Source organism: Artibeus jamaicensis, unplaced genomic scaffold (assembly GCF_021234435.1).
Source record: "Artibeus jamaicensis isolate MK-2021 breed Jamaican fruit bat unplaced genomic scaffold, CSHL_Jam_final contig_1128, whole genome shotgun sequence".
Taxonomy (NCBI): domain Eukaryota; kingdom Metazoa; phylum Chordata; class Mammalia; order Chiroptera; family Phyllostomidae; genus Artibeus; species Artibeus jamaicensis.
In genome coordinates, this window is record NW_026521220.1 from 2,697,814 (window position 1) to 2,716,237 (window position 18,424).

The window sequence follows — 18,424 nt, forward strand, 5'->3', positions numbered from 1 at the left end:
TGTCTGTGTCACGAAAAGTAAAACCAGGGTGACACGGACAGGGAGGGTGGGTCTGAGCCCCAGAGGGGAGGCCGTCTCCTGGGGGCCATGGGTGATGGGAGCTCTCTTCCTCTGCTCTACAGTGTTTTCCAGACTGTTGCAGCCTCTGTCCAATCTTCCTTTGGGGACTTCATCACAGCCCCTTTTCAAGGGGAGGAGCTTCAGGTCGGGGGGTCATGGGGTCAGAGTCAGGGCGCTGGGGCCAGAGGCAGGGAAGGGTGGGTACGCAAGCCGGGCTTGCGAGCAGATGCATGTGTCTGCGCAGGCACGTGTGCATGGGCGGGGACGTGTGGGCAGAAGTCCCGTTGCCTACTGATGCCCTCCTGCCCACAGCTTAGGCGCCGCTGCTTCTGTCCCTCGATCTGAGGCTCAGGGGTCAGCTTTTGCTCAGGTTGATATTTCTGGGACACCTTGGTTTGGGGCTTAAATGTTCACACAGATCCTGTCCCAGAGAACTGCATGCCTCTTTAAAATCAGTCCTGATGAGAAGCCTCCTGAAGCGCTGGCTGGGCACCATCATCACACAGACACTCACAGAACACCTCGCGTTGGCCCGATACCCCATTGCACAGGTGGGGAAGCTGGGTCCAGGCAAGGCAGCGCTGGGCCAGCACTTGAACTCAGGTCTCCCGGCTCCTCGGACTCCCCAACCCACCCACAGAGCCGGGAATGTGCAGTCACAAGAACGTGCTCCCTCTTCGAGGGGCTTTCTGTTAGGCCAAGAACTCCACAGATGCAGAGGAGAGCTAGCAGTAGACACTAGTGTGTGTGGGGGGGATGTCTGCAGGGCTGTGGGGGGGAGGGGTCTGTGGAAGAGCTTCTGAGAGGTGGAGGGTGGGAGCAAAGTAATGGGAGGGCTCGGAGGAGGCGTGGGTCTCCATCCCCGGGGACCCCTTGTCACAGCAGTGCTGTATCAGTCAGGGCAGAGACTAACAGGAGTCCTGGGGCAGCGGACAGATGGACAAACAGACTAATAGATGATATATGAAGGTAGAACCAGTGATGGGATTTGTAATGAGAGAGCAGGGGGGTACCTGTTGTGGGGAGTCCTTCTTACCACCCCTTCAGGGCTGATCTGCTGGCTCTAGGGTCACCTGCCAAGCCAAGGACCACATTGTGCCAAGGGCCTTAGCATCAAGGGAGTAACCATACTCACCCCCAGCCTTGGGAAGGCCTGCTGTGTCTTTGAGGCAGGAGCCCAGGCCAGCCTGCAAGACCCAGAAAAGCAAGCTATGGACCTGCAGATACTGACAAAAAGAGGCAGCTCCCATGGGCACAGATGGAGTCCAGAGGAAGAATGGGGCTAGTGCTGGGAGGGCTGGGCAGGTGGCTCGGGGCCAAGGGGGGTGGGAATAGGGGTGGGGGTGGGAGGTGGGGAGTTCAGGTGAGGGCCCAGCAGGCCTGCCTGGGCATTCGTTTTGCACCAGCCTTGAGTCCTGCTGCACCATGGAGAACCCTGATGAACTCTTCCAAGCAGCTGGTCTCTCTGGTAACTTGGTGCCTGGTGAACGGGCACCCACTTGGGCTGCACCCTTTTGCTTTACAGACAAGGACACTGAGACAAAGAGAGGCACAGCCCCTCCCTGAGTGGCTCACTTGGAGTCCTTGCCTGGACCCCTTGGTGGTGGCAGGGCCGACCTATGGAAGCAGGGAGGTGCCTGGGGCAGGCAGCTGAGGAGTCCTCACTCTCAGGGCTGTGCAGGTGCAGGGCCCCATCTTTACTGTGTTTGCCTGAGCCGGTGCTCAGCCACCGGCTATCCAGACCTCTGGTCTCCCCTGCCTGCACCAAAGGTGTTGAGGGGTACCGAGGGGCCTTATTCCAGGGACCCTTGCTCCTCTCCAACTGTGCACCCAGAACAGGTAACCAGGAGAAAGCAGAGCTTTGGCATCCCTAGGGGGTGCCTCAGGAAGGGTCCTGGGTGGAGCCAGTCTTGCCTGCCACAGTGGTCCTGGGTGCCCTCTGCTGACCTCACTCAGCTTGCTGTGGGTTTGCTCCAGAGGCTGCTGGACCCCCTGGGTCCACTGGAGCAGTGGGAAGGCTTATGCCTGGCCCAGGTGGAGGCAGGGGAAAGTGGGGAACCATATAGGTGATATAGTTGCCCACCAGCTCTGGACTCATCTTCTGGCCTGTGAGATAGGTCAGGATGTGCAGCCCTCCCGGTGGGGAAGACCCATGAAAGGATTCCTGACCCTGTGTGCCCCCTCTATTACTTTCCGATTCAGGGGCTCCTGAGGAATGGTCCGAGAACTCGTCCTGATCTTGATGGAAGCTGGCAGCAAAAGAAGAAATTACTTCCCCCCACTTAAGCTACTTTCAAGGCTTAAGTTTCCAGAACCCCTTGTGCCCCTCCAACCCCACCCTGGCATTCCCCACTTGCCCTCAGAGCCCCCACCTTCCTTCCCTCTACCCCAGCTCTGCCCCCTCCTTCTCTCTGCTGAGGCCAGGCCAGGCCAAGGGCAGTTGCCAGGGGCTGGCTGAGACTCTGACATGCCTGGTGTACTTGCTCCGCTGCACTCCCCACCCCCCCACCCAGCTGTGCTTCAGAGCCAGTTCCTGGCTCTTCTTGGAGGCGAAGGATCCTGCTGCTCATGCCCCCCCAAGCCTGTCTCTTGGGGTAAAGGAGGCACAGGGAACCCACCATAAATTTTTATGCAACAAAAACAGGAATGGAGATAGATGCAGAGGGATCTCGGACTAGAAAGAGACCTAAGGGGTGACCTCTGGAAGAGGCACCATGCAGTCCAGATGTGGCAGGAGGTGGGGGCAACTCTAATGTAGTAGGACTGAGGGCTGGGGCTAGACCCAATTCTCCCAGGAGGGACCTGGTCATCAGAGACTGGTGTCCTGTGCAAAAACCAGTGAGGAAGAGCAGGGGGGGGTCTGGCTTGGCTGTACTCATGTGACCCTCCTCCTCAGGCCAGGTCTAGCATTCCAACCACAGAGAGCGCTGTGCCCAGCTCTGTGCTAGACTCTGGCAGACCACAGATGTGAGGGGATGACAGGGGCCAGACAGGGAACAGTGGGTGGGGTAGTGGGAGGCTGGGAGAAAGTACACCTTCTGGATTCAGGGCCACAGACTGTGGCCGCACCTGAGGCCTGAACCACCTGCTCAGGAACTGACTGGCCAGGGCCCAGCATACTGGGCAGAGGGCTCAGACTGTCCCTCTGTCCAGCACCATCCTAGAGATACAGTGAGCACAGGACAGGCAGGACTTGCTCAGGACAGGTGGACCTCTGGTGGCAGCCTGGATCTGGGAAAGGAGGTGGAAAGAGCGGAGGGCTTCCAGTGTGCTCCTGCTGCCGCCCTCATCGGATGGGTTGTCCCCACTAAGCTGCTCATCCCCTGAGCACCTGAGTTTGTAAGTCCTAGTGTGTGCCCTGCACAGTGACATGGGTGGCAAGGGAAGAGGGCACAAGCAAGGGGTAATCACCCGAGATTATATTAAGAATCTATCGTAAAGGATCAAACCCCACTGGGTGAGTTATTCTCTTAACCTTGTTTCTAAGCACGTCTGGGTCTAAAAGTGAATGGGAACCGCAGCCTCTGCATAGGCTAGAAACGGTGACATGTAAGTACCTAACATTTAATTATTTAGTGATTAAAGGAAGGCTGGGGATCCCAGGCTGCCCACCCATGGTGACAGAGGGGTCGAGCGAACCCGGACTGAGTAGCATTCCCAGTGGGGAAGACGCTGTTCCGCTAAGGGCCCGGTGTCCCACCAAGGCAGCACAGGGCAGAGTGGGGGTAAGAGGTAGGGACTCTAGGTCCGGACACCGCGGAGGGACCCTAGGCAGCGTCCCCTTCCTTGTCCTCTATGAGGCAGAAGCCTCAAGGTGCAGAGACAGCCCCTTAGGTCCTCTGTGCCCGACCATTCCCGGCGGCGAAACGCCCCAGGAAAGTTCCCCGACCCCACCGCCCCTCCAGCGCTTCGAAAGTTTCTGTGGTTGCACTGACCTGGCTATGAGGCGCGCGATGCAGGAGCCCAGGCCAGTCGGGCAGGGCCCAGAGGCCACGCACAAAAGGCCCACCGGTCGAGGGTCTAGCGCTCCGCGGCGCGGATAAGGTGCGGGTGGGGCGACTCTCGGTTCCGAGACCCAGCCCGGATCCCCGCCCAGACTCCAAGCCAAAGACGCCGCTCCGACCCGGCCCCTGCCAAGCCCTTACCTACAGTTCTAACCCCTGGCTTTCAGCGGCCCCGCCCTCCGGCCCCAGCCTACCTGGAGCGCGGCGTGGGCGGCTCCGCAGCGAGGCCCCCGCCCCCAGACGGGCTTCCCCAGGTTCCCGAGCGCTCAGGATGCGGCAACCCCACGGCGCGCTGCAGGTGGCCTTTCGCGGGGCGCTGGATTAGACCTGTGCGGGTGCTGACCCTCCTGGGCCCAGCGCGCAGCTCGCGGGCCAGCCCTAGCGCCCCTCCAGTGGCCCGTGCGCAAAGCGGACCTGGCCAGCGACTCGGCTCTCCGTCCCGCCCCATCCACCCTTAAATTTTCCCATTGGTCGGGAGACCCAGCGCGGCCTGGCAACCGGCGTCGATTGGCCGAGCTCAGGGAGACACCAGCTTGCCATTGGACCACACGGGCGTCTGTCTCGACCAACACCGTCCCCCTTATACAGCGGCGGAGGCCCGGCACCTGCCTGGACCGCTGCTGCAGAGGCGGCCTTCCCTCCCTCCAGCCTTCGAGGACGTCCCGGGACCGTCCGGCCCCCCGGGCGGACGTCTGGCATAACTAACGCCCCTTCCCGTGACTCCGGCCGAGTTGTCCCTATCACCCCCCTGTCCCCCACTTCGCAGGTATTCTTCACTAGCACCTGCTGTTCGCCTGGCGCTGTCCCATCACTACCCTCCCCCGCACACACTTCACAGGTATCCTTCACTAGCACCTGCTGTTCTCCTGGCGCTGGGCCCATCGTCCTTCTTTCCACATCAAATGGTATTCCTCACACAAACCGCGAGGAAGAGTTCTACTCTCATCCCATTTTGCAAATGGGAAACTGAGACCCAGAGAGTGTTTCACTTGCTTTATTTAGGTCACTGGGACTCAAACCTAATCATTCTGATACCTGGGCCTGGGCTCCCTCACCTTCATAGCCCCAGGGTTCCCACAGCAGAGGTGGGGTGCAGCCTTGGCTCAGGGAGGCTGTAGCCGGTGAGGGCCTGCAGGGCTTCCAGGGCAGGAAGGGACCTCTTGGTGAACAAGGGTTTCCATCTACCATCAGGCCTGAACCTACGGACACCACCCTGCAGGGCACCACCCTCCGTCACATATCTCATCCCCCCCGCCATAGATCTGGGCCTGGAAAGGAAGAATTTGTGACTTTATCACCCCCCTTCCTGGTGTCCCATTTCCTCCACCCTTTCCCAGGGTCACAGAGGAACATTGTGGGGTTTAGCTACCCAGGCTGAGTTCAGCAAAGGTTGTATTTCCCCTGCCAGGTGGAGAGCAGCTGCTTGGTCCCTGCAATGACACACGGCATACATGTGACCATGAATGGGACTGTAATCCTAGGCCAACTCCGCTTACCTTTGTGGTGTGGGGGACACCAGGGGGGATGCTGCCCATGGGGGATGATTTCAGGGGGTTCCTGAAATGGCCCCTTAACTAGTTATCCTGGCTCATTCTTGGTCCTAAGCTTTTCCTGTCCTGGTTGCTCCTGGAGATGACCAAACCCTCAGTTCACCATATTCCCCACAGCCACCCAGGGAGACACACTGCCCACAACACTGCTAATGGGGGAACCAGGTATTCATGTCTTATCCACCATGTCAGAGGCCAGAGTGTTCACCCAATAGTTTCTTGGTCAGAACAAAGAAAGGGAAATACCTTGGGGCAAGAACTCACTACTGGTACCACCACTGGGTCCCCATGTGCTTTGGCATACAAAGCAAAATGATCCCAGCAGCCTTTCGGAGCCAAGCAGCCACCACCAATCAACTGCAGTTGGCACTTGAGGTGATGGCCACTTGGCACCCTGGTATAGGGAGGGACATTGCTCAAAGCTCTGGGCAGGCAGAATGAAGTGTCTTCCTCTGGAACACAAAGGCCCCATGTAGCAAGACAGCTCTTGTCTCATGGAACCACACCACCAGTGACACTCTGGCCTAGATTAGATCTCACCAAGGGTGTTGGGCCCTGGTCCTCCTGGATCCCCTCTTCTTGCAGTGGCTTTGTGGTCCAGCATCACCCCTTCCCCACACACTTGCTACTGTTGGCAACAGGGACTAAACAACCTCAGCTGAGACTGTGCATCTAAATCAGCCCAAGCAGTTGCCTCTCTCCCCACTAATTCCTGACAGGGTTCCAGATACCTGTCTGCCCCTGAGCCAGATCACCAGCACCTACAGAGTATCAGGGTGGGCAATGACATTTCCAAGAGGACTCTGCCACTGTCCGGCAGTAGCCCACCATGACCCAGGCTGCAGGTAGGGGTCAGAAGGTCACAGAGCAGGAGAGATGGTGTCCATCACTCACTCTCTGCCACAGGGACCAGGACCTAGTCTCCTCCCTATCTCCCACTCTTTCAACTTAGCCAATGGCCTGCTCTGTAGGAATATCCCCGGAGCATGTGAGGAAAGCTACAGGGAGGAAAAGGTTTGAGCTGGATATTAGGAAGAACTTTCTAACAGTTGCAGATATTCAGACACCAAAAGCATGGCCATACAAGGGAGTGAGCTCCCTGTCTGAGGCTATGGGATGGCAGTGAGCCCCTTGCAGCCTTGAGACCCCAGGGCTCAGATGCCCACCTCAACCCATCTGACTGGCCTTGCCTGCTTCCTAGCACCAGATGTCATCCAGACTGGAGTCTGGTAACAGAACAGGAAGGGAGACTGTGTATCTTGCTGGTTCTGCCACCTGCTGGCCATGTGTCCTTTGGTATCTGACGTCCTCTGTTCCCATGCCTGCAAAAGGCTTCTGTTGTGTTCCAGGAGGAACACACATGAGATGGCAAAAGAGTCGTGTGCCATGGGTCTCTGGGGGTGTCCTGCAGCTTTGGGTTTGACTCTTGCTGTTGCTGACTACAAGCCAGGCCCTTCCCCTTTCTGATCTCCCGTCTTCCAAAGGGCTTCAGCATTCTGAGTCAGGATCAAGGTCTTTGGGCCAGGCTGTGGAGCTAATCTAGCCACTGCCACTTGCCACTTCTTTTTTTTTTTTTTTAACTTCAAGCAAGCCACATAACTGCTCTGAGTCCTGGTGTCTGCATCTGTAAAATAGCATGAATGAAATCTGTGTACTGAAACACAGGGTTTAGAGTGCTTAGCACATTGTTATTATCCTTAAGATAACTGTCCTTCTTATCATAGTTTGCATGGTGCCCCCTTTGGAGCAAGCCACCCTGGGCCTCTGATTCTCCACTGTCCCTACACTCAGACCCCAGACAGTGGGACAGAGAGCCTAGTGAATGCCTCTGTCCAGTTGGCAAGGCCTCAGTCAGTGCCCTTTCCTGGCCACCTGCTCACTGCCTCACCTGGTACAGATCGGGGAGGGCCAGCCCTTCATCCTTGGGGCCTGGACCTGCAAAACAGCCTCCAGGTGGGCTCAAAGGCTACGGTGGCTGGATGGGGCTGGAATGCCTGGTCCAGAGTCTGTGCTGAACATGGCAGGAATGTCAGGGTATCGGGCTTGCAGTGGAGAGGATGACCAGGTTCAGAGGCCCAGACTGGATGGTCTCAGGGAGACTAGGACCCAACCTGAGGGGCGGGTCCGGAAGTGAGCATCCCATTAGTGCTTCCAGCGAAGCGAGGGCCTCCGGGTGGTTAGGTGACCGATGAGCGTGGGGAGCTCAGGGCGCGGCGCTGACGGGTCTCGAAGGCATGAACTCGGGGGCGGCTTTGACCTCCGGCGGGAGTTCCCAGGGCCGGGATCTGGAGAAGGCTGAGATGGCCGCGGGGGTCACAAGACCCCCGAAACCAGATCAGCCTTGAGGCTTGGCGCAGCCCAGGGGGCGGGGCGCCGGGAGGGCTGCAGCCCCTTGGAGTGACAGCCCTGGTAGCCAACCGTACCCCAGGTTATAGAGAACTGCCCCGCCCTAATCCAGATAACCCAATAGCGAGCAAGCAGACGGCACCAGGGGCGGGACCTGGGCGGCGGCGGCGGTGCGCGGGCGCGGCACCCGGAAGTCGGCGGTGGCGGACGCGGTGAGTGCGCGGCTGGCTGTCCCGGCTTGTGGACTTAGCTCCCTGCGGGGCCTGCCCGGGGTCCGGGGCGCAGGGCTCTGGAGGCGCGGGAGGGGAGGGGCAGGGTCCCACCTCCCCCTGCCTCAGTTTCCACTTTCTGAGGAGTGAATTGGAAATCTAACGGCCACGTCCCGGGAGACCAAACCAACCCCGGCCGACTGAGGTCCCCACGCGTTACTGGAAGGCGTTACTAGTGATCCCTGCCCGCCCAGATGGTGGGGTGGTTGGTCGGGGGAGCCCACTGGCAGGCAGGGCTGGTCTCACTGCAGGGAAGTAGAGACTGGCGGTACTGGGAATTGCGTGGTGGTTGCAGGGTGGGTGGGTCACGGTGTCGGTCACCAATGGAACCCTGAGTCACGCTGCTGCCTCCCTTCGTCCTGCTGCAGGGGCAGCGGGGTGGCAGCTAATAATCTGTGTCTGAGTAGGCAGCAAATGCTGGGTTATTCCTATGCCTGGAGAAGACCTTCCTGGGGTGACTCAGGTGCTGAAACCCTCCCTCCAGGGCATCAGGGATGGGGGCTGGGTAGGGCTGCCCCCAGGGCAGTTCTGGCCCATTTGCTAGCCTTCGAGACCCCTTCCCTTACCCTAGTGCCTTCCTTGCTTCCAGGCTTCATTCTGGGCCACAGGTAGAGGGACCCTTCTGCCCTTGGACCAGTCCCTGAGCCTCAGGCCACCATTCTTTTGCAAATATGTCACATGCTCGGTACAGGCCTGGCTTGTCGTCCTGCTCCAGACTTGCTGACCACTGTTTTGCTGCAGCTATCTGGGCTCAGTGCCCTCTTCCATGAGGCAGATATGATGGGACAGCTACAGGGGTGTCTCTAGCTGGTAGTGCTTTGGAAGGGCTTTCTCACACTTGCTTGATGGTACTCTGGGCAAATTTTGGGGCAAGCGTTCATCGGCCAAACACTGATCACAGTAAAGAAAACTCAGGCTGAGGGGTAAATAGTGTTCCCAAGGTCACTCAGAGCCAGGGCTGGCTCCTAGTGCCTCTGCTCCTTCTGGGTCTCTCTCCCGGGAGTCTGCTTGCATCAGGTGACCTGTCAGGTGCAGTGGTGGCAACTGGAGAGGGTGGCTGTGTTGTGTTGGCAAATGGACACAGTGGAGCCTCTAGCCTCCTCCGATCCCCTCTCCAGGATCCCAGTGTTCCCAAGGGACAGAGTGGATTGTTCCGGTGTTCCCACCTGCAGGCCCCCGACCATTTACCCCAGTCTTGTAGCTTCTTGTTACGATGTGTCCACAGATTGCAGGCCCTTCAGACCAGGCCACTGCTTTCTTCGATGTGTGATGACAACAGTCCTTCTCTGAACGAAAGTAACAGGCCATCCCTTCTGCCTGGCTGCCCAGCCCCTGAGCTATTATGATTGCTTCATGTTTCCTTTGTGTCATTATGTGAGGGCTGTCATTTTGGTTATGTTTCCCTGTGGGTGTAACCACGTGCTGTGGCCTCCAGACGAGAGGGTGGGCTCTCTGGAGGTATTACAGGTGGTGCTGCTGAGGACCCCTGTGGCGATGAGGTGAGGGGACCCCAGAGCCTGTCTGGAGAGACTTGGGAGGGAGACTGGGAGGCTTCTAGAGGTGGGGCCACACTGACACTGATGCTCAAATGTGTGAGAACAGGGCCCACCCTTTGCTGACATGTCAGTCTTTGTGTGAGCACAGCACTGCAGAGCCTGGCATTTCTGGGTCTGGACCATGGGCTTTGTGATGGGTTCCACGAAAATAAGATCTGCCAGAACCCCTGGGCTGCCCACTCAGGTTTTCAGTGCAGCTTTTTTTTTTCTCTCTCTCTCTCTCGACTTCCTTTCCTATTGCAAAAATAATATGTGCTCATTTCAAAGTACCCAAAGGTCGATGGATCCCCATCACCTGCTGACTGCTGCCATGTGGGGCTCATCCTGCGGGGTCTTCCACGCCATGCAAGTTTTAAGTGCTTGTTTTCACGCCCCTTTCAGGGGTTTGTAGGAAGGTGGCCCCTTCCCCTTTGTTAACATGCAGGTTGCAGGGACCACTGTGAGGACGGGCTGGCCTGTTGGGGAGCTGAGTGTTCCTGCAAGGAGGGGCCAAGGTGCAGGAGCCGCCTCATGATGGTAGCTTTCCTTAATTCTCACTGTTGCCCCCTCGTTTGTGCTGCTCCTTTGAACTGTGAAGGGACAGTGAGACTTGGTGTAAGGCTGAACTAGCGCTCCTAAAACATCTCGGAGATCTTAGGAGAGAGTATTACTATAGAGGATTTGTATGGCGAAGTGCCACTTAACAGTCAGAACAGCAAAACAGAGATCGAGGAGTCTTTACTCGCAGAGCGGTGGGGAGGGTGGAGCACTGCAGTGGGCCGGCTGCTTAGGATATTTACAGACGTCAGGGCTTTCTTAGCCAAGGCCAGGAACAGCGACACTGTGTTCCCATGTGTGTTTACCTCTTCTCTGGCAGCCGCTGGGAGGACTTCAGGCATCATGTGAAAAGAGCAGCTCAGGCTTTTCGGCTCCGCCCCTGGGAGCTGTTACAGGGTGGGGACGAGGTGCAGGCTGAGGAGGAGGTGCCTGGCTCTGCGGCCCTCCTTTGTGAGGCCTGAGGGATCCCGTGCTCTGCGTGGCTCTGACACTGGACGGACAGGCTGGCTAGACTTACAAATGTATTTCCAAATGTGTGAAGTGCTTGGTGTAATGAAATGGGACCTGACTCTAGGGACCAGTTAACCTCTGTCCAGAGTCTTAGCGCGGGCAGCTGGGTTGGACTGATTTTTTTTTATTAAAGATTTTATTTGTTTCTTAGAGAGATGGAAAGGGAGAGAGAAAGAGAGGGAGAGAAACAATTATTGGTTGCCTCTCAACTGGGGACCTGTGCTGGCAAACCAGGCATGTGCCCTGACTAGGAATTGAACTGGCGGCCTTTTGGTTCACAGGCCAGCACTCAACCCACTGAGCCACAGCAGCCCCGTCGTGGGACACGGCTTTGATGTGAACAGGGAGCCTCACTTTCCTGAGTGTCTCAGCCCCCTCAGCTCCATGTAGTGAAAATACCACCCCTGCCATTCACTGCTGCATTCTGATCTGGCATCTCCCTACTGCCTAGATGCCCCGTTTGTCTTCTTAGTTGACAAACAGAAGTGATCCTGTTGAGGGCACAGGTCCCCCTTGCCCCTCTGCCCCGGTGGTCAAGTGCGGCTTTGACGCCAGCCCAGGTGGGTGGTGTGGTTGTGCGGAACTCAGTACAGCCCAGCAGTGCTTGGTCCCTGTTTTGAGGCATTTTGAGCCAGGGCTCAGTCTGTTCTTGTTCACTTTTCTGTGAATGGCCAACGTAGGTCAAAACCACCTACGTTGCAAGTGTCTAGCTCCATGGATGGGGCACTGAGCCCAGCCTGTTACTGTCCGTGTGAGGGTGTGGAGACCATCGCCAGCACACAGATGTCTCCCTTGTGTCCATTAGTGTCTATAGACTAGGTGCCATTGTGCATGGATGTGCTTTCGGGGCAGCTCTTGGTTCCAGGCTACAGACTTCCTCGCCTGTGTTGCTTCATGGGCAGTGGCACTGGTGTGGCTGGCAGAGTGGGGCATGGCACACTCCGTCAGAGTTTTAGAAGACTGTGTGAGTGGCCAAAGGGAGACTTGCTGTCCAGACACCTGAGTGCTGAGAGGCTCATGCAGGGCCCTGAGGGGGCTGTGTGATTGGGTGTCCAGGTGCAATGACATTGGATAGCCTGGATTCCCTGGAGATGGGGAAGCGTAGGAGCCCATCCCTCACACCACCCGCTTGGGCAGACCCTGCACAGATCTGAGAACTAAACCGAAATACAACTGGGCAAGGACGTCAAGAAAGGAGCTCTTGTTTTGGGACAGGAAGGGTGACCACTGCACAGGAAAAATGGGAAGATTCAGTATAAAATAGTAGCCTTCAAAATAAATCGGATTATTTTATTATTATTTATTAATTTTAGAGAGAGAGGAAGGGGAAGGGGGGAATTTATTTGTTGTTCCGCTTATTTATGCATTCATTGGTTGACTCTTGTATGTGCCCTCACTGGGGATCAAACCCACAGCTCCGATGTATTGGGACGATGCTCTAACCAACTGAGCTACCTGGCCAGGGCAATAACAAGACATTCTGCTAGGCAACGTCACGGGCAAGCCTGCAATGCAAGGGATGGACTGGGAGAAAACATCTGTGGCTCGTGGAGCACGCAGGGCATGCCTGTCTGTACCATATCAACTGCGCTGCAGGTTAGTGCAGCAGGGGCTCAGGTTCAGTATCCCTATCAGTGGTTCATGGACGTGGCGGGTGGGGACAAGACATGCAGGTACTAGAGGATGCCAAGGAAACTGGTGAGAGCATTACCTGCCACGTCAGAAAGGTGAGTTGTGGCAGGTCCCACCCAGGGGTGGAAGGGGCGGGACCAGACTGGCGGCGGAAGTTTGGAGGGAGTTGGGCCATGTGTGCTCACCTGAGAGCCTCAGTCTCTGACTGGGCCATTCTGCCTCCTGGGTCACTGTCCTAGGAAGGTCCTCTGTCCATTTGCAGAGCTTGTACACAGGACTCCACCCCCCAGGAAAGCTGGGCCACAGCGAGCAGGCCGGGGATAGCACCCCTTGGTGAGGATGAACCTGCACAGCCAGTCATGGGGAGACAGGCAACTGAATCCTGCCTGTGTGATGACGCAGTGCACCCATACTTTGCAGAGGAAGAAGTGGCTGCGCACAGCTGACCGGAGTGGGGGCTTTTGTTGGAGGTGCACAGTTTGAAAATTTCCAGATGAGAGTGTGTTCCTGGGTGACCTGGGAGTAGGAACCACAACCACAGGCCCTGCTGGGCCCCAGGAGCTCCTGGTTGTGACAGCAGGAGGTGTGGAGCCTGGGGCTTGGGGACAGAGAGGCTGAACTGGGTGAGCCAATGAGCCTGCAGCAGGCGTGCGAGAATGGGTGGGCTGGGAGGAAAGGGAAGGGAGAATCCCTTGGTGCAAATGCTGGAGGAGGTGGTGCTGGTAGGCACCGGGTGGGTGGTGGCAGTCAGTTTGCGATGCCGTTTGCCCCTGGGTGGGGTTCGGTGGGCAGCCAGGTAGGGTCTGGAGAGGGGTGCTTGACCACCCCCAGCAGTACTGAGGTCTGCCAGTCCCCCTGCTGAGTCCTTGTCCATCCCGGCTGGGAGTGACAATGAAGCCCTTCTTGCCTCCTCTCCCTGTGGCTTCTGTGAGCTCGATGGCCTGCCCTGCCTTTTACTCACCTGTCTGCCAGGTGTAGGGGGGCCAGGGCAGCATATCCTCACTTGTTGGTCAGCAGGCTGTGGGCCAGTCAGTCCACAGGGTGCCATGTCCTGTCCCCGTGGCCCTTGCCTGAGCTGCTGCAGTCATTGGTGTGTTACTCTGACCTGCCTGTGGCCAGGCCTGTCAGCCTGTGTCATTTTCTTGTTGTGCTCTTGTTCGATGCCACACGAGTGAGGTTGGAAGCTTGAGTCACTGAAGAGCTTGATCCTTCTGACAGGCAGTTTGCCGGCTCCACGTGGCTGTTGGGAACAGCCCTGTTGGTCCTCTGGCAGGCCGGGGACGAGGAAGGAGGAGGCGGCAGCCGGAGGGGGAGATTCAGAGGCAGTGGGTGAGCAGCAGGACGCAGCAGGCCAGGAGAACTCTCAAAAGCGGTATCAGCAGATGGGCTGTGAGTGCCTAGAAAGCTCCTGTGCTTTGTAGCCAGCGCCAGCGCATTGAGAATAACTGGTGCCAAATCTGTGACCCATCCTTCCTGTGCTTCGGGACTGCCAGGCAGTTAGGGGAAAGCCAGACTCGCTGAGCTGTGATCTGGGGAGACTTCAGCTGCCTTTCTCAGAGAGGCTGGGAGGCTCTTGGCTTTGGTTTGAGGAAGAGGCTTTCCTTTTGCTTCATGCTTCACAGGTCCTTCCTCCAGGGGCTCAGGTGTGCTCAGAGATTCTAGGTGTACGTGGGAAGTGCTAGCCCTGCTCTGCACACGTGGATCTGCCCAGGCTGCAGGTGGGAGGGAGGACCTGGCAGAGGTGCACGCTCAGGCTGGTGGAGGCCACCCCAGGGGTAACTGTGTTTTCTCAGCTGTGCCTAGGCAGGCTGAGGTCGCAGCAGAGGCTCCGGGCTGAGTGACTGGTGAGCAGCAGTGAGTGGGCAGCTGTGAGGTGTGGGTATACTGGTCTCATCCGTGCCAATGCAGCCTCGTGGACCTACCCAGCCTGAGTTGCAATTCCTGGGCCAGGGACTTTTGTCACCTCAGTTGTCACAGAGAATGAGCTTCTGGAGCTGCAGTCTTCCTGGTCTAGGCAGGACTTCATGCTGCTCTCTCTTCAGTTCCAGAAAAGTCCTGGGTAGTTTGTTCCAGCAGAGCTGTCACTTGGCCAAGCTCACAGAGGTCAGTGTTTTATGTGGAATCATGGTGATTACAAAGATTGCCTGGCTGCAGCTGGGAGAGTCCGAGTCAGTGTGAGTCATGGACCGTGGCTTTGCAAAGCAAGCGTGGTGAGGACTCTCCAGGGGCACAGGGGACTGCCGATGCCAGGCTCCTCCCCAGCGGGACCAGCCCCTGGCTTTCTGTACAGAACAGCTGAGGCTGCAGTGAGCACGGAGGGACAGGCTTCCCGCAGCAGAGACGGCGCCTTTCCGTGGCCGGCTCTGCCGCCCACTGCTGTGCAGGGCTGCGCCGGAGTCCCAGGCCCTTGGCAGGATGTTTGGCTGCCTCCAGGGCTCCGCTCTCTAGTTGTTCATGTGGTCCCTCCAGACTGCTGCCCACACAACTCCCCTCCTCAGCCTGGGCCACTCTCTGGGGTCTTCCATCCCTTTGGACTGGTCTCCCTGAGCGTGAGGCAGTTGTAAAACCGTACCCCCAGGGGGACCACATGTGGACACAGTGACTTTCTGCCATGGCTGGGATGGAGCTGGCTGCCCACTGGGGGCTTCCCCAGGAGCTTCTCATGCCCTGGGGAGGGAGACAGTGGGGCCTGTGCAGGAAGCGTGCCGGCTTCCCAGAGCTTCCACGATGAACTGGGTGGAGGGGCTGTGGCCGTGCAGGCCCAGTGCTGCGGGCATCCTGGTCTTCTAGGTGGCTGCCTGGGAGCAGAGGTGATGCCAGGGAGGCCCGCTGACCACAGCACCCTGTGTGCACCTGCTCCTTCACCCTGTGTGCAGCCCGTAGGCACCCCTCCAATGAGCCTCTCCGGTAACGTCAAGCTGAGCTCTCAGTGAGGGGACGTCACGCCTATAAAGTGCCCAGCACTCCCTAGCTGTCCCCTCCCTTGCCCCATGGCATCTGGGGCCCAGTACCCCACCCCCCCAGCCCGACTCAGTATGCCACTGGCCAGAGAGCCAAGCTCTGGGTGGGGCCCTCCTCCCTGTGCCCTGTGTTCCCTGGCCTCCCTGGAGGCCAAGTGAGGGTGAGGGAGGGAAGGCAGAGGGCGGGCCTGGAATGGCTCTTGCCTGCCGTCCAAAGGCTCCGCCGAGTGTGCACATTGCTGTCATGGCCTCTTCGGCCTGCTGGGGCAGGCAGCACCCTGGGCGTGGGACTCGGAGGTGGGACACGGCTTTCTGCATTGCCTAAGACGCCCACCTTAAGGCCCGTGGTGGAGCTCCTGGTCAGATCCTATGGGACTCTTCTGCCTGTCTTTCTCTGGCTGTGGGCTGGGTCTGGCTGCCCTGCCTGCGGAGTGACCCCAGCACCTGCACAGCGCTTACTTCCCGGGTCTCTGTGGATATTCCCCCGGGCCTGCACCTATGTGCTGAGCCCCAGGTGGAGGTGGGGACAGGTGGGGCAGGGGTGTCACCAAGAAAGCCAAGCATGCTTCTCCCTCCCAGGATGCTGCCTGCCCTCCCCTACAGATCTTACCAGCTCAGGGATCATTCAGGGTGAGCCCCTCCTGAGAAAGTGCCACCAGCCTTACTTACCTGGTGTGGTGGGACCTGTTGAGGCCCCTCCCCCTCTGCTGGCCGTGGAGCTGTGGGAAGTGGAGAGGAGCATTTTCTCAGGCCCTGGGCAGGGTGCTGGAGCTCCGTGGTAGGCCAGGGTGGGGGCGCTCTTGGAGGAGGACCCTGCACCCATGGGACTTGCCAAGAGTTTGCTGAGGGAGCATATCGGGTGTAGAGGAAGAAGGGTGCTGGGGGTGGCTGGGAGGTAAAGCCAGGAAGGGGAGGGGCTGGTGGGCAGCAGGCCTGGCTTGAGTGGGGGGTGAGGGATTGGAGAGAAAGGCAGTTCCTGATGGTCCCCTCCCAGGGGCTGGCTTTCCTCTGGTCCTTCCCTCCTAATGACTGCACCTTCGTCATGGCCGCAGCCCGGGGCTCTGCGCCCACACACCTCTGACACCAGGCTGCCTGGAGACCCCTCGGCGGCCTCTCCCCAGACTACAGAGCCCTCCCTGCTACATCAGGAGGGCTGGTCTGCCATTCATCTGCAGCTAGGACAGCAGAGTCCTGCCGCTGAGTTGGGGGTGGGGCCTGTGAGCATCAGGGACCAGGCCTGCCCTTTGCAGTGGCCTCAGCTAGCGGCCAGGTATGCAGCTCAGGGAGGGACATGGGGGGCCAAGGCAGCCACAGTGGCCTCTTCCTCTGACAGCCCGGAGTGGCACGTCCCTGGTGGGACAGCCTTCAGAATAGCTGCCCGTCCGGCGGGGCTCTGGACCAGTGAGATGTTGCCAGGGAGAGGCTGGCAGGACTCCGACCACTGCCTGTAGCAGCCAGGGTACCACACTCACCACCGCCTTGTGTGGAGCACTCTTGTGTCCGAGAGAGACCAGCCTCTCTGGGCTGAGGGGCCTCTGTCTTCTGTGCTGGACTGTGGTCAGGTGGCAGGTGCTGGAAACCTGTCAGCTGTCCCTGGCGGCTGGGACACTTGAAGTCCTCAGAGGCCTAGCATGCTTCCTGTCTCCCTGCACTGCATTCCAGATGATTCTGCTGACTCATGGCATCAGCTCTGTCTAAGCGGCCGTGAAATCCACTGCTGAGTTTTAATTCGTCGTTACCTATACCTTCCATTTCCCAAAGCTCTTTCTGGTGCTTCGTGAACCTCCTTTCCTCTGCAGATATTCCCAAGCTCCCCCTTTCTGCAGGCAGAGCGTGGCTGGTTTACGAGACCTGTGGGGTCTCTTCCTGCTGGTTCTTGTGTGTGGAGGTTTGTTCTGGTGCGTGGCTTTCTGGCTGTGTACTGCTGTCTGTCTGAGAAATTACCGCGGGACTTCTCCGTTTCCCACTAGGTTCCGTCTTAGGGCTGCCCTGGGGGTTGTCTTCTGTCCCCCTCACTCCCGAGGCCACCAGAGCCTGGTTTGCCCAGATGAGTCAACGCCCCAGGGCTGGAGTGGCCCCCGAACTCTGTTTCTCTCCCTCTCCGATGCTCATGTTCTCCAAGGTGCTGGTTAAATCCGACATGACCTTGGCAGCTCTTGGTTGCTTCTACAATGTTTTCATTTTTTTAGCAAGCATTTGGAGTTGTTTTTACCAAGAATGTCAGCCCCCTTAGGCTGCCCAACAGGATTGGGGCTGTCAGACCCCCCTGGAGTGATGGCCCCCAGTGGGCACTGTAGTGGGCCCAAGGGTAGAAAATGCTCCCGTCAGCTCAGGCTGGTGGCCAGCAGCCCATTTCGCATGGCTGGCATTCCCCAGCATGTGGCACTTCTGCTAGTCGCCATGACAATGCCTCACCTGTTCTACTGCGGGCTTTACATGCACCATCTCCCGCACCTGTGTCTGCTGAGGCCAGGAGAAACAAGGCTGGGTCCTGGGAGTCACTCCAGGGCGTGTGGGAGCCAGTGGAGTCAGTCCTCTGCCCCTCCACCCCCACCTCCCACCCCGGCCCGACCGTGAGCAGAGAGGAGTGGAGTGCAGGGAGCACTGTGGCGTTGTCCCACGAGGCCCCGAGAGCTCGGGGGCTCCGAGTGGCTCTCAGCCAACGTTGTGTTTGTGGTGCTGGCCATGGCCTTCGGCCCCCCCCGGCTCCTCTGTGGCCCCAGCCCCTCCTGCCCACTGACCTTACTCATGGGTGCTGGCAGAGTCAGTGTGGTGGGAACACCCCTTTCTATGAGTCCTGAGACAGGAAGGGTTTCATTCAGACACCCAAGAACCAGGAGAGGTTCACTGCCATTAGAGAGGCGCGGTCCCCATCACTATTCGTTTGCCTCTCCCAGTGGTGGTAAATGGGTCTCTCCTGGAGCCCTCTCTGGCCCATACCTGCTGTCCACAAGCGTGCAGGGGTTCTGTGCTGGTGTCCCACACAGCAGGCTGGCCCCC

General features: G+C 58.4%; 2 protein-coding genes across 7 annotated transcripts in view; one reads left to right on the forward strand and one right to left on the reverse strand.

The window, feature by feature from the left end:
- ARVCF (ARVCF delta catenin family member) overlaps window positions 1-4,458 on the reverse strand; it is a 43,637-nt gene extending 39,179 nt beyond the window's left edge. For all 3 annotated transcript variants that reach the window (XM_053664887.1, XM_037141352.2, XM_037141324.2), the window contains exon 1: window positions 4,259-4,458. The gene's annotated coding sequence lies outside the window, so the exon portion shown is untranslated. The remainder of the gene's footprint in view (window positions 1-4,258) is intronic.
- Window positions 4,459-8,089: 3,631 nt separating this feature from the next.
- TANGO2 (transport and golgi organization 2 homolog) overlaps window positions 8,090-18,424 on the forward strand; it is a 30,800-nt gene continuing 20,465 nt past the window's right edge. For 2 of the 4 annotated variants that reach the window (XM_053664919.1, XM_053664922.1), the window contains exon 1: window positions 8,158-8,172. The gene's annotated coding sequence lies outside the window, so the exon portion shown is untranslated. Of the gene's footprint in view, window positions 8,173-14,542; window positions 14,568-18,424 lie in introns of those variants that run through there. The other 2 variants (XM_037141304.2, XM_053664918.1) reach the window with 2 other exon arrangements.